This window comes from Leopardus geoffroyi, chromosome A2 (genome assembly GCF_018350155.1).
Source record: "Leopardus geoffroyi isolate Oge1 chromosome A2, O.geoffroyi_Oge1_pat1.0, whole genome shotgun sequence".
Lineage (NCBI taxonomy): Eukaryota > Metazoa > Chordata > Mammalia > Carnivora > Felidae > Leopardus > Leopardus geoffroyi.
Window position 1 is genome coordinate 15,159,234 of NC_059331.1, and position 9,471 is coordinate 15,168,704.

The following is a 9,471-nucleotide window of genomic DNA, read 5'->3' on the forward strand; positions in this document are numbered from 1 at the left end:
TCCTCGCTCGACTTGGGTTAATTTGCTAGGGCAGCTCACAGAACTCAGGAGACCCGTCTGCTCACTAAATTACTGCCTTAGTATAAAGGGCATTAAAGGATACGAATCAACAGGCAGATGAAGAGATAATCAGAGTGAGGTCCCAGACTAAGCAGTTTCTGCCCTTGTGGAGTTTGGGGCCCAGCAGGACAGCAAGTGCAATTTTTCTGGTTCGCCGGCCTGGAAGCTCCCTGAACCCTGTCCTTTGGGGGGTTTTATGGAGGCTTCACTGCATAGGCATGATTGATTACATCACTGGCCATTGATTCAGCCTCCAGCGTCTCTCCCCTCCCTGGAGGTCAGGGGGGGGTGGGGGCTGAAAGTGTCAACCTTCTAACCCTGCGCGGTTGTTTCTCCTGGCAACCAGCCCCCATTCTTAGGTGCGGTCCTAAAGTCACCTCATTAATATAACAAAAGAGACCTTTGTAGCTCTCAGCACTTAGGAAATTCCAAGAGTTTTTGGTCTCTGGGCCAGAAACAAGGACAAAGACCAAATCTATCTTTTTCTTTCTTTCTTTCCTTCTTTTTCTTTCTTTCTTTCTTTCTTTCTTTCTTTCTTTCTTTCTTTCTTTCTTTCTTTCCTTTCCTTCCTTCTTTCTTTCTTTTTCTTTCTTTTAATGCTTATTTATTTTGAAAAGGAGAGAGTGAACAGGGGAGGGGCAGAAAGAGAGAGAGGGAGAGAGAGACTCCTAAGCAGACTCTGTGCTGTCATCGCAGAGCTCCAAGCAGGGCTCAAGCTCATGAACTGTGAGAACAGGACCTGAGCCGAAATCACGAGTTTGGATGCTTTAATGGACTGAGCCGCCCTGGCTCCCCCTGCATGTATATTTCTTATTATAAATCACAATATCGCGTCTGCCCGCCCCATACATACGTCCACCCTTTCCACCAAGCGCTAGGTTTATTTTCCCCTCCACTTGACGCCGTGGAGAGGCTGGGACTTGCTTTGACCAAGGAAAAGTGGCAGAAGTGACATTGTGCGGGCTCCGGGCCCAGTATTTAGGAGGCTGCATCATGCTGTAAAGACGCTCCAGATAGATGACTGAATGAGAAGCCACATGGGGAAGGACAAGCATGCAGAGAAGCCCGAGGTACCAGACTCCTTCAGAGTGAAGCCTTCTGGGACCTTCCTACCCCACCGAGCTACCATCTGGATGCAGGTGCGTGAGCGACCCCATCTAGTGCAGAGCAGAAGAACAACAGATCGGCTTTGAACACTGCACATATTCACAGAACCCAGAGAATCATGAAAAGTCTACCCTCTTTGTGGTTGTAAGCCATGATGCTTTGGGGGAGTTTATCATCCAGCAGTACGTAACTGAACGTTTACCGTATGCTTTTGGCAGCTATATGTAAGGGGGTTCCCTTTTATCCCAATTTTCTAAAACAGATTTTTTTAAAGAATTTTTTTAAGTTCATTTATTTATTTTGAGAGAGAGAGAGAGAGAGAGAGAGAGTGCAGGAGGGGCAGAGAGAGAGGGAGACACGGAATCCAAAGCAGGGGCCAGGCTCTGAGCTGTCAGCACAGAGCCCGATGTGGGGCTTGAACCCACGAACTGCAAGATCATGACCTGAGCTGAAGTCAGATGCTTAACTGACTGAGCCACCCAGGCACCCCTAAAATAGATTTTTGATCATAAATAGGAGTTGAAATTTATTTATTAAGTGATTTGTTTCTGCCTTTATTGAAATGAGCATGTGATTCCTTTTCTCCTATTTTCTCCAGTCGTCTTTCATTTGCTATGAATTTTTTTTGTAGCTTTTTGGCAGAGGTCTCTCACATCTTTCATTAAATTTATTCCTAAATATTTTATGTGTTTTTGATACTATTATAAATGGTATCCTAAAATTATTTATTTTCCAGTTATTTGTGACAGCATATATAAGTACAATTTTTTTTAATGTTTATCTTTGAGAGAGAGAGAGAGAGGTGGGCGCATGAGCACAGGAGAGGCAGACAGAGGACCCGAGGTAGGGTCTGTGCTGACAAGCAGAGAGACTGATGTGGGGCTCAAACTCACAAATTGTGAGATGACCATCAGAGCCAAAGTTGGATGTTTTAACTTACTGAGCCACCCAGCCGCCTCCAAATAAAATTGATTCTTATATATTGACCTTGCATTCTGTGGCTTTGCTAAACTCACTTATACATTTTAGTAATTTTTCAAAGATCCCTCAGGATTTTCTATATACACAATCCTATTGTTTACACCTAGAGATGGATTTACTTCTTTCTGTCCAGTGTTTATACCTTTTGGTTTTTCTTGCTTTATTGAAGTTGCTCTGACTTCTAAAGCAATGGTGAATAGAACTGGTAAAAGTTAATATCCTTGCCTCGTTCTTGCTCCTAGGGGGGAAAGTATTTCTTTTTCATCACTAAATACCATGTAAACTTTAGGTTTTGCATGGATGCCCGTTATCAAGTTGAGCAAGTTGCCTTCTAGTCATCATTTGCTGAAAGTCTTTATTATGAGTGGGTATTGAATTTTGTCAAATAGTTTTTCTTCATTAATGAGCCGATCACGTATTTCCTCTCTTTTATTCTGTTAATGGGGTGAATTACAATGTGATTGGTAGCTTCTAAGATGGCCCCCAGAACCCCCTTCCTCTTGGTACTCATGCCTTTGTGTAATTCCCTCTCCAAGACTGGGGCTTCTATCTTGGGGGACCTCTCTCACGTATCGCTCTGAGGAAAGCCAGCTGCCATATTGTGAGCTAACTGTGGAGATGTCCACATGGCATGGAATGGAGGGAGGCCTTAGGCCAATAACTGGAGAAGAACTGAGGGCTTGAGTCCAACAGCCCATAAGGAATGGAATCTTGCTAATAACCACATGGGTGATTTTGGGAGCAAATCCTTTCCCAGATCTTCAGATGAGACTACCATCCTGGCTAATCCCTTGACTGTAGTCTCGTCAGAGACCCGGTGAGAAAATAAAGGTTCATTGCCAAATTTGGGGGGTGATCTCTTTAAGCAGCAGTAACTAATATATGCATTGATTACTTCTTATTTTTTTGATTTTTTTTCAACCTTTATTTATTGTTGAGAGACAGAGACAGAGCATGAGCAGGGGAGGGGCAGAGCGAGAGGGAGACACAGAATCTGAAGCAGGCGCCAGGCTCTGAGCTGTCAGCACAGAGCCTGACGCGGGGCTCGAACTCATGAGCCATGAGATCACGACCTGAGCCGAAGTCGGATGCCTAACCAACGGAGCCACCCAGGTGCCCCTGCATTGATTTCTTTTTGAATGTGAAATAAATCTTGCATTCCTGGGCTAAATAAACTCCACATGGCCGTGATATCTTTTCCTTTTATATTTTGTTGGATTTCATTTAGCAATATTTTGTTAAGGATTTTTGTGTCTAGGCTCATGAGGGATATTGGTCTGTATTTCTTTCATAATGTCTTTGGTCAGCTTTTGATATTAGAACCACGTTAGCCTCATGAACTGAAATCTCTCCTCCTCTATTTTTTGAAAGGCTTTATGTAAGGTTAATATTTCTTCCTTAAATGTTTGCTAGAATTCACCAGTAAGCCTGCAGTTTTCTCCTAATAAGGCATTTTTTGCCCCTTTAATTACAAGTTCAATGACCTTATAGATAGAGGACTCTACAGATTCCATTTTTTCTTAGGTTGTTTTTTCCCTTCTCCAGCTTTAAAGATCGAAAGCAAAAATATACGGGCTCGGGGCACCTGGGTGGCTCAGTCGGTTAACATCCGACTTCGGCTCAGGCCATGATCTCACAGCTCGAAGTCTCATGAGTTCGAGCCCCACGTCAGGCTCTGTGCTGACAGCTTGGAGCCTGGCACCTGCTTCGGATTCTGTGTCTCCCTCTCTCTCTGCTCCTCCCCCACTCGCCCTCTATCTCTCTCTCTCTCCCCAAAATAAATAAACGTTAAAAAAATAAAAAATACACGGGCCGATTACCAACAGAAGAGGAACCATGGCATCATAAGAATTCCGAAAGCTGCTGTGGCACCACGGGACTACACAATGTAAAAGGAGCATGTTGGGTGGAAATGCATTCGTAGAGAGGAATTCAGGAGACCAAGATGGCGGGAGAGGGTAGCCTGGATGAGAGAGTTCTGTTGGAGCAGAAGAGTGAGAAAGTTGCAGGAGTTTTAGGGTACTAGAGAGTGGAGAGCAGAGACTTTGATGAGTTGTCAGGGCCTACGTTGGATTCTCTGGTATCTGTGAGAGAAACATCATTAAAATTAGACTTTGTGTCTGTACCAAGCTGAAGTTTGATGGCCCTTTGGGACACCACCGTGAATGCTTGGGACACAGGGCAGGCGGGATGAATGCTTTGTGAGCATTACAGGTCCTTTGCTCTCTTTAACTTCCTGAACTTCGTTAGAATAACTTGTTTTCCTCTGAACTTCTTTTTTTTTTTTTAATTTTTTTTTTCAACGTTTTTATTTATTTTTGGGACAGAGAGAGACAGAGCATGAACGGGGGAGGGGCAGAGAGAGAGGGAGACACAGAATCGGAAACAGGCTCCAGGCTCTGAGCCATCAGCCCAGAGCCCGACGCGGGGCTCGAACTCACGGACCGCGAGATCGTGACCTGGCTGAAGTCGGACGCTTAACCGATTGCGCCACCCAGGCGCCCCTGAACTTCTTTAAAATAACCTACATACTTTGCTCCCCTTGCTTCATAATGTATTGCTCCAAAGCTTGGTGACATACAAGAAGCACTTATTATCATGCTCATGGGGTCTCTGGGTCAGGAATTTGAACAGGATGTAGTAAGGGCAGTGGCCTCTGCTCCATTGGTCTCAAAGTCTCAGTTCTCTCCAGCACCCCCTTTTCCTCTGCCCTCTGTGCCTTCCAAGCTCAGTCGGTTGAAAGTCTTTTAACTTCTTTAACACACTCTGCACTTCTCTTGCCGAGGTCCTTCCTCCACACACGTGCTTCCCAGCCCCGAATGTTCTTCTCATAGCTCCTTGGCTGATCAGTTCCCACTTTCTTTCGGGGGCTGCTTAGGTGGGGTCCTCCCTGACCTTCTGCACCTGTTCTGGGGCTCCCGTCGTTCTCTGTACGTCTCCATCAGAGAACACATCACGTGTAACTTCCTGAGTCTAATGTCTGACTCCCCAACCAGGGTGCCAGCTCCGTGAAGCCAGAGATGGCCTCTGTCTGTTCAAGTGCTGTCCCCAGCACCTGGCACAGGGCTCAGTTATTTGTTGAATGCTTAATAGACAAGGCGGGCATTGTTATCTCCATTTTACAGAGGTGAAAATTGGGTGGAAGAGAGCAAGAGCCAGCCCCAGTCACTGCCAGGTTCTTGACAAAGCTGAGTCTAAGCCACACTACATCACACCCAACCTCATGCATCCTAGAAACAGATCAACAAGCAGGCTTATGGAGACCCGCCCACAGCTTGGGGGCTTGGTACTCTGCCAGCTGTGTCCATCGTCTTTCCAGCCTGGACGTGCCAGGCAGCTGGGGCCAAGGTAGGAGAAGCCCTGGTTATTAACTTACTTTTATTCATTTGCCTATGAACCACCCAGCAGGAGATTGTGCCACGAACTTGTCCTGGTAAACGCAGCCAGAGAGATGCAAGTTCTATTCCCATGATTAAGGCTCCTTTACAACTAAGATATTGGTTGTAATTAGGAAATAATGCATAGGGAGGGTGTTGGGAAAAGTGACAGGATGTAGAGACAATAGGCTTTTGTGAGAAGAGGAGAGGGTGGCAATTCTGTCTACTCACCGTTGCCAGCATTCTTTTTTCCCCACAGAGAGCAGTGACAAATTGTTTTCTTTTTCTTTTTTTTCATTTTGGAAGAAAGTACCCACAAAGTACTTAAATCAGGGGTAAAACAAGCCTGACAGCCAGACAACTGGGTCACCCTGTCTCTTTAGCAGCTGCCACTCATGGGTGTTGAATCAATACCATTGAACCCCCGGACTTCCCAGACTGGACACGTCCAGATGCCCAGCTCTGAGACAGGGGATGCTGGGGGGGGGGGGGGGCAGGGCTGGACCATCCACGGCTGGACCTGTGAGATGGTAACCAAGCCATAGGGCACCCAGGGCCATGTGGCAGGATGGCAGGCAGAATTCAAAACGGCAGCCCCTCAAGGCAGGGTAAGAGCAAGGTCCTGAGACAGAGAGCTCAGTGGGCCAGATAAATAGGAAGAAAAAAAGCACTGGGTTACTAGAGGTGAGAAATCCAGATGGGCACGGGAATTTCTGAATTCCATAGCAACCAAACAATGAACGATCCTCGATACAGAAGCCAGATAGATCCTAGCCCACAGAGGAGCTTCCCATACACTTCCTTTTAAGGATGAAACCGTTTTAATACTTGGTAAATGACACACAGGAGCCCTTAACAAACGAAGCTGTGCAAGTGGCCATTAAGCATATGAAACGGGTCTCAAGTTTTTGAGTCATCAGGGAAACGAAACTGAAACCACCCAGAGAAACCATTTCATGCCACCGGCTGGCTCACCTCAGAATGGTACCACCTGCTGGCGGGGGGCGGGGGGGGGGGGAGGCAAAATGGTAGCACCGCTTTGGAAAATGGTTTGACAGGTTCTCATAAAGGTAAAGGTATCTACAACTACCCTGTGATCCAACGGTTCCATTCTCAGACATTTACCAATCCCCGCCCCCCCCCCCCCCACGAAAGAAAACATGTCCACAGAACGATCTGCGTATGAATGTTTGTAAACAATTTTATTTATAAAGCCCCAGTCTGAAAATAACTCAAATGTCCATCAACGTGAGACTCTATAGAGAAAGAAATTTTCCGTGTCATGAAATACATCAGCAAGTTACAAGAAATGGTGTATGCGATAGGGAGGATGAACCTCCCAGGCGTTACGCTAAGCAAAAGAATCCACGTCGTCACTGTGTAATTCAAGGACAGTCCAAAACTAATCTGTGGGGGTGGAAATCGACATGTGGCTGGGGGTGGAGAAAGTTCCTCGGGGGACATGAGGGAACTTGCCGGGCTGATGAAAATGTTCTGTATCTTGTTTTGGGTGCCGGTTCCAAGAGTATAGACAACTGTCAAAATCTATCGAGCCGAACACCTAAGATCATGGCACCTTGCTGTGTGCCGATTACATCTCAGTTAAAACAAAGTCATCGGCAAATTGGAGTCTCCAGGTCGAGGATGACAGATACAGAGCCTACCTACTGTTACTTCTGCTTCTGCTCCCATGGCAGACATTATTAATCGATTTCAGCATTCTGTGCCTGGGGCGTCAGTGGCGCTTCAACATACGTCACAGCGTGGCTGTGCGAGCGCCACCATCAGTCCATCCACCTGGTAGGAGCCAAAGCCAAGGGAACGATATTGCTGCTCCTGTGACCCTTGACTTGTTTCTCTGGTTTGGGGACACCTGGGAACATGAAAAAAAAAAATTTTTTTTTAAATAAAAATGTAAATCCCATTACAGAGAAGGGTTACAGTAGTTCATATCCCACTTTCCTACTCCCACCGCTACTCCACTTGATCTTAGCCAAAAGGCCGAGAAGTGATTACTCCCACCGCTAGGGCCAAGGGATGTATTTCCTTCTCTTCTGTTGTCCCAGGTACAAATCTAACATACAAGTGTGGATCCTGTTTCTCACTCTTCCGCGCATTTTTCTCGGTTACTAACGGCTTTCATCGCTTCCTATTTTTTTAAATGGTGGCCTCGTTCTCTGAGGTGCTGCACTGTCATTTGCTGACCCTTTCCTACGGTAGCAACCACCCCTCTTCCCTTTTCATTCGTACGTTTTTGGGGGTAGGTTTTGGGTTATGGGCTATAGTAAACCTTCACCGAGTGCCTGCTATGTGTATCTTTATAACCACTGTTTGGGACAGGCACTAACTAAGCTTTACAGATAGGGAAACTGAGGCACAGGGACATTAGGGTCACACAAGGCTACATCACCAGTATGTGGCAGAGTTTGGACTGAACGAGGTACCTGCTCTTTGAGAGTAACAAGCAGGAAAGCCAATGCACTCCTCTCTGGAGAGCAGGGGGCCGCGGGGGGTGGGGGGGTGGGTTTGTCTGGAGGAAGCTGCTTCTCTTGGCCTACTGTCACCAGTGAGAGCAGCCCGTGCCCCCCTATCTGCTCCCAGCTGGCCCTCCTCAGCACCCAGAGAACGGCTTGATTTGTTATCGGGACACATTCTATGCGAATTCACTCCAATGATTCCTATGGGCCACTGGGTGGCTCGAGGTTAACTCAACAATCCAGAAGCTTCCATCAAAGAGGTAGATGCCAGGAACATCCTGCCCTCAATGTCTTCCAGTCCATGGTTCTCCTCTGCTCAAGTCTTAGGGACAGAACTGTGGATGCTGTAAAGTATTATTTAATTATTGGGAGAGATTCAGGCTTGTTTTTTTGTTTGTTTGTTTTTAACTAAGCCTGGGCATTGGTTGCTCACGGGTTCTCTTGTGGCCTCTTTCTTAGCAAAGAAAGCACCGTGAGTAGCCGGGTGGCTTATTCTGAGCCCTTCTCACCATATATGAAATGGGCTAATAATGCCCATCTCATGTGCCTGGCATGCGGGGAAATGACTTAGCCTATGCCAAGCCCTGAGCTGGTAACTGGCAGTTTCCTTGTTCTGCCCAGAGGAAAGGGCTGCTGCCCAACAAGCAGGCTCTTTTCAGCAAAACTTCAACTTTTCCATCAAAATGCTTGCTGGGGCACCTGGGTGGCTCAGTCGGTTGAGCATCCGACTTTGGCTCAGGTCGTGATCTCACAGTGGTTTGTGGGCTCGAGCCCTGCGTTGGGCTCTGTGCTCAGAGCCTGGAGCCTGCTTCAGATTCTGTGTGTGTGTGTGTCTCTCTCTCTCTCTCTCTCTGCCCCTCTCCCTGCTTGCATGCGCAAGTTCTCTCTCTCTCAAATAAATAAACAGTAAAGAAAATGCTTGCTGATTACAGCTTCTAGATCACCTTTCCAGTTAGCAGTGGAAGATACTGGCCCACCAGACGCTTACAGTCAAAGAATTTTCAGGGTATGGTGGAATTATTTAGGGTTTTTTGCCCTACTCTCCCCCTTCTCTAAAACCTGCCCCCAGCTCTCCTCCCGTGGGCTGGGTACCATGGACTCAGGTGTCCACTCTGCCCCTGTCCCCTCTGGCCAGGGCTGCTGGGCTACAAGGGTTACCCATATAACCAAACGCTGTGAAATCCAGTGGCTTAAACGACGATTTCTTATCACTCACTAGTCTGTGGGTTGAATTGGGCTCAGCTGAGCAGTTCCTACTTAGAGTCTCTCAAACCATTGCTGTCAGATGGTGCCTGGGGTCTTCAAGATGGCTCATGCTCATGGCTGGTGGTTGGTTCAGGCTGCTGGCTGGGAGCTCGGCTGCGGCTGTCAATCTGCGTGCCCACACATGGCTTCTCCACGTGACTCGGGGGCTTCTCGTGGCAAGGGAGCCAGGTTCTGGGGGCAACTGTCTCCGAGGTAAACTTTCC

At 47.1% G+C, this 9,471-nt stretch overlaps 1 pseudogene; it reads right to left on the reverse strand.

Annotated features, from left to right (window-relative positions):
• Positions 1 to 7,328: 7,328 nt before the first annotated feature.
• LOC123607824 lies at positions 7,329 to 7,538 on the reverse strand (annotated as a pseudogene).
• Positions 7,539 to 9,471: the final 1,933 nt, after the last annotated feature.